Genomic DNA, 5,887 nt, shown 5'->3' with positions numbered 1-5,887 from the left:
ACCAACGTCGTCCCCACCTGCCTGTGCCCAAGTCTCCGCCGCCAAGTCCCTCTGCTCGACCCGCCAAGTCCGACGCCGCCGTCCTGTGCCTCGCCCGTGCGCCGGCGTCTTCTGCTTCGCCCCTGCACCTCAAGTCCCGCGTCGTCGCCGCCTTGCTCCGTCCCCGCTGTTTCCCGCTGACGGCCTCCTCTCAAGCCCGGCGTCGCAATGGCTGCTTCCCCGCTGGATCTTGCCGCCCCGCCATGAACCGGCCCTACTCGACCTCCTGTGCGCGCCACCGCTTCCCTGCATCATCTAAAGCCACCTGCGTCTCGCCCCTCTGTCTGCTTCCTTTGCATCGGGTGAGACCAGCGCCAGCAAACGGGTAAAGCCCGCGTTGACCGCCCGCTCGCCCGCGCCGTGGACGCGTCGTCCTGCTGCGTGGAGTGCCTCATCCCAGCGCCCCTGGCCCAGCTCCAGATTCGGCCTCAAGGCCCAATGTGAGCAGCCCCCTCCAGTCCCTCTCCTGTACACTATCGGGCCAGCCAGATTCGGCCCGCGTACGTTTTTTCCCAGATCAGCGAATTTCCTATTTATTCTAGAGAGTGCAGTTTTACAAAAAAACCCCTAATGTTCATTCATCTAATAACAAATTAACCGTGCATCGGTTTAAAATGATTTAAATATGTAAAATGCTTAGAATTGCATCTAGTTTCATAATATGCCACTCTCATCCATGTTTAAAATGTTTAAAATGTTGTTTGTTTAAATTTGCTCGACTGCCATGTTAAAATGATTTATTTCATAACTAATTAACCGTAACTCGGAATTTAATAAACTTTATATGTAAATGGGGTAGAAAAATGCCTAGTTTAACTTGGTGCACTTTATTTTGCTGTTTAACAACATTAAAATTTTGTTTATGGCAGAACAGTACCAATTCCAAAATATGCACATGAGGATTTTCCGAAATTGTTATTTGTTGTTCCGGCCTCATTTAAACTTGCCTAAATAGATAGTTTATTTATGCTTCACCTCTTGCCATGTTAATCAACATTTAATATTGTTTAGTACATAACCGAGAGAACTAAATAATTGATGTGGTGTTTTGTCAATATGCAACTCGTTGCATATTGAGCTCCACTGAATTTGTAGTATAGTTTGTTGCATTTTGCCATGCCATGCCTCATTAAACCGGACATGCATCATACTTGTTTGTGCATCATGCCATATTTATGTGATGGTTTTTACTATGTTGTTTGCTTCTTTCCGGTTTGCGCCTCTCGTTAGCTTCGGTTTCGTTCCGGAGTTGTGAGGATTCGTTCGACTACGTCCGTTTATCTTCTTCATGGACTCGATCTTCTTCCTTGCGGGATCTCAGGCAAGATGACCATACCCTCGAAATTACTTCTATCTTTGCTTGCTAGTTGTTCGCTCTATCGCTATGCCGCGCTACCTACCACTTGTTATATCAGGCCTCCCTTATTGCCATGTCAGCCTCTAACCTTTTCACCCTTCCTAGCAAACCGTTGCTTGGCTATGTTACCGCTTTGCTCAGCCCCTCTTATAGCGTTGCTAGTTGCAGGAGAAGATGAAGATTGTTCCATGTTCGAACATGGATATGTTGGGATATCACAATATCTCTTATTTAATTAATGCATCTATATACCTGGTAAAGGGTGGAAGGCTCGGCCTTATGCCTGGTGTTTTGTTCCACTCTTGCCGCCCTAGTTTCCGTCATACCGGTGTTATGTTCCTTGATTTTGCATTCCTTACGCGGTTGGGTGATTTATGGGACCCCCTTGATAGTTAGCTTTGAATAAAACTCCTCCAGCAAGGCCCAACCTTGGTTTTAACATTTGCCACGTAAGCCTTTTTCCCTTGGGTTCTGCAGACTCAAGGTTCATCTTCATTTTAACCCCCCCGGGCCAGTGCTCCTCCGAGTGTTGGTCCAAACTAGAGCCCTTTGTAGCGCCACCTCGGGGAAACTTGAGGCCTGGTTTTAGTTGTACGGACTGCTCATCCGGTGTGCCCTGAGAACGAGATATGTGCAGCTCCTATTGGGATTTGTCGGCACATTCGGGTGGTCTTGCTGGTCTTGTTTTACCATTGTCGAAATGTCTTGTAAACCGGGATTCCGAGACTGATCGGGTCTTCCCGGGAGAAGGTTTATCCTTCGTTGACCGTGAGAGCTTATAATGGGCTAAGTTGGGACACCCCTGCAGGGTATTATCTTTCGAAAGCCGTGCCCGCGGTTAAGTGTCAGATGGGAATTTGTTAATGTCCAGTTGTAGAGAACTTGACACTTGACTTAATTAAAATACATCAACCGCGTGTGTAGCCGTGATGGTCTCTTTTCGGTGAAGTCCGGGAAGTGAACACGGTTTTTGGGTTATGTTTGACGTAAGTAGGAGTTCAGGATCACTTCTTGATCATTGCTAGCTTCACGACCGTTCCGTTGTTTCTCTTCTCTTTCTTATTTGCGTATGATAGCCACCATATATGCTTAGTCGCTGCTGCAACCTGACCACCTTGCCCCTTCTTCTACCCATAAGCTTAAATAGTCTTGATCTCACGGGTGTGAGATTGCTGAGTCCTCGTGACTCACAGATTCTACCAAAACAGTTGCAGGTGCCGACGATACCAGTGCAGGTGACGCAACCGAGCTCAAGTGGGAGTTCGACGAGGAACTTGGTTGTTACTATGTTTCGTTTCCTGATGATCAGTAGTGGAGCCCAGTTGGGACGATCGGGGATCTAGCATTTGGGGTTATCTTCTTTCTATTTGGATTTGACCGTAGTCGGTCTATGCGTGTATCTTGAATGATGTGTGTATTTATTTATGTATTGTGTGAAGTGGCGATTGTAAGCCAACTCTTTATCCCATTCTTGTTCATTACATGGGATTGTGTGAAGATGACCCTTCTTGCGATAAAATCACAATGCGCTTATGCCTCTAAGTCGTGCCTCGACACGTGGGAGATATAGCCGCATCATGGGCGTTACACTGCCCAAGACCGCCGCGCCTCCACTTCCCCTGCATCGCCCCCTGCCTTCTGCCTTGTCCTCCTCCGAGCAGAGAACGAGCGCACGCTACCGGCGCGCGTGGACCCGCGCCTGGGTCGCTTCCAGCACGCCAAGGCCCAGCGCCTCTACATCCCCCAGCCGGCCTGTTGGCCCGATGTGAGCAGCCGCCCAGCCCCTCCTCTCTGTTGGCCCATCATGCACTAGATTTGGCCCGTGTCATATTTTTTCCCTGTTCTGCAAATTTGCTAATTATCCAGAGAGTGCAGTTTTTAAGAAAAACCCCTAGTGTTCATGCATCTAATAACTAATTAACCATGCATCATATGTAAATGTTTTATATATGAAAAATGTTTAGAATTATGTCTAGTTTCATAATATGCAACTTTCAGCCATGTTTAAAATGTTTAAACTTGCTGTTTGTTTAATTTTGCATAAATGCCATGGTAAAATGCTTTATTTCATAACTAATTAACCGTAGCTCCGATTTTAATGAACTATATATGTAATTCGGGTGGAAAAATGCATAGATTAACATGATGCCCTTTGTTTTACTGTTTAACAACATTAAAATATGTTTTAGGGCAGAACAGTAGCTAATTCAAATTATGCATATGGGGATTTTCCGAAATTGTTGTTTGTTGTTTCCGGCCTCATTTAAACTTGCCTAGATAGGTAGTTTTGTTATGCTTCACCCCTTGCCATGTTTTACAACATTTAATATTGTTGGGTACATAACCAAGAGAGAACTAAATGAGTCATGTGGTGTTTCGTCAATATGCAAGTCGTTGCATATGGAGCTCCACTTAATTTATAGTTTTGTCTGTGCACTTTGCCATGCCATGCCTTTTTAAACCGGACATGCATCATACTTGATTGTGCATCATGCCATGTTTATGTGATGATTGTTTACTATGTTGCTTGCTTCTTTCCGGTTGCGCTTCTCCTTGATAGTTCCGGTTACGTTGCGATTGTGAGGATTCGTTCGACTACGTCCGTTTGTCTTCTTCATGGACTCGTTCTTCTTCCTTGCGGGATTTCAGGCAAGATGACCATACCCTCGAAATCACTTCTATCATTGCTTGCTAGTTGTTCGCTCTTTTTCTATGCCACGCTACCTACCACTTGCTATATCAGGCCTCCCATATTGCCATGTCAAGCCTCTAACCATCCATTCCTAGCAAACCGTTGTTTGGCTAAGTTACCGCTTTCGCTCAGCCCTTCTTATAGCGTTGCTAGTTGCAGGTGAAGCTGAAGTTTGTTCCATGTTGGAACATGGATATGTTGGGATATCACAATATCTCTTATTTAATAAATTAATGCATCTATATACTTGGTAAAGGGTGGAAGACTCGGTCTTATGCCTGGTGTTTTGTTCCACTCTTGCTGCCCTAGTTTCCGTCATACCGGTGTTATGTTCCTTGATTTTGTGTTCCTTACGCGGTTGGGTGTTATGGGAAACCCTTGATAGTTTTCTTTGAATAAAACTCCTCCAGCAAGGCCCAACCTTGGTTTTAACATTTGCCACCTAAGCCGTTTACCCTTGGGAGTCACGCTCCCAAGGGTCATCTTTATTTTAACCCCCGGGGCCAGTGCTCCTTTGAGTGCTGGTCCAAACCTGGGCGATGTCCGGCGCCCCCTGGGCAACCAGGGTCTATGCCAACCTGACGTCTGGCCCATCCGGTGTGCCCTGAGAACGAGATATGTGCAGCTCCTATCGGGATTTGTCGGCACATTCGGGCGGCTTTGCTGGTCTTGTTTTACCATTGTCGAAATGTCTTGTAACCGGGATTCCGAGTCTGATCGGGTCTTCCCGGGACAAGGAATATCCTTCGTTGACCGTGAGAGCTTGTGATGGGCTAAGTTGGGACACCCCTGCAGGATATTATCTTTCGAAAGCCGTGCCCGCGGTTATGTGGCAGATGGGAATTTGTTAATATCCAGTTGTAGAGAACTGGACACTTGACTTAATAAAAATACATCAACCGCGTGTGTAGCCGTGATGGTCTCTTTTCGGCGGGGTCCGGGAAGTGAACACGGTTGGGTCATGTATGAACATAAGCAGTTTCAGGATCACTTCTTGATCACTTCTAGCTTCGCGACCGTTGCGTTGCTCCTCTTCTCGCTCTTATTTGCGTATGTTAGCCACTATATATGCTTAGTGCTTTCTGCAGCTCCACCTCATTACCCCATCCTTCCTATAAGCTTAAATAGTCTTGACCACGCGGGTGTGAGATTGCTGAGTCCTCGTGACTCACAGATTCTACCAAAACAGTTGCAGGTGCCGATGATACCAGTGTAGGCGATGCAACCGAGCTCAAGTGAGAGCTCGAGGAGGACCTTTGATCGTTTCTATGTCTCGTTTCCTGATGATCAGTAGTGGAGCCCAGTTGGGACGATCGGGGATCTAGCATTTGGGGTTGTCTTCTTTTATTTTGGTTCCGTAGTCGGACCTTGATTGTACTCCGATGATGTATGTTTAATTTATGTATTGTGTGAAGTGGCGATTGTAAGCCAACTCTTTATCCCATTCTTGTTCATTACATGGGATTGTGTGAAGATGACCCTTCTTGCGACAAAACCACCATGCGGTTATGCCTCCAAGTCGTGCCTCGACACGTGGGAGATATAGCCGCATTGTGGGTGTTACAAATATATTCTAATTGAAACATAATATATCTCTAGTGATATAAGTATATCAAAATTATAGTGTATTGTATCAAGTTTGTGAATAAGTATTATTCTAATTATGATTCGTTGCAACGCACATGAACATTGCTAGTATTTCCAACCATGCAAATTATTTTCCCTAGTATTCCATAGTTTCGAGTTTTCCATCAAGATATTAGTAACTCAAGGTTGATATTTACTTTCAATCATGTACA

This window comes from Aegilops tauschii, chromosome 4, assembly GCF_002575655.3.
Source record: "Aegilops tauschii subsp. strangulata cultivar AL8/78 chromosome 4, Aet v6.0, whole genome shotgun sequence".
Taxonomy (NCBI): domain Eukaryota; kingdom Viridiplantae; phylum Streptophyta; class Magnoliopsida; order Poales; family Poaceae; genus Aegilops; species Aegilops tauschii.
This window is presented reverse-complemented; position numbering follows the sequence as displayed.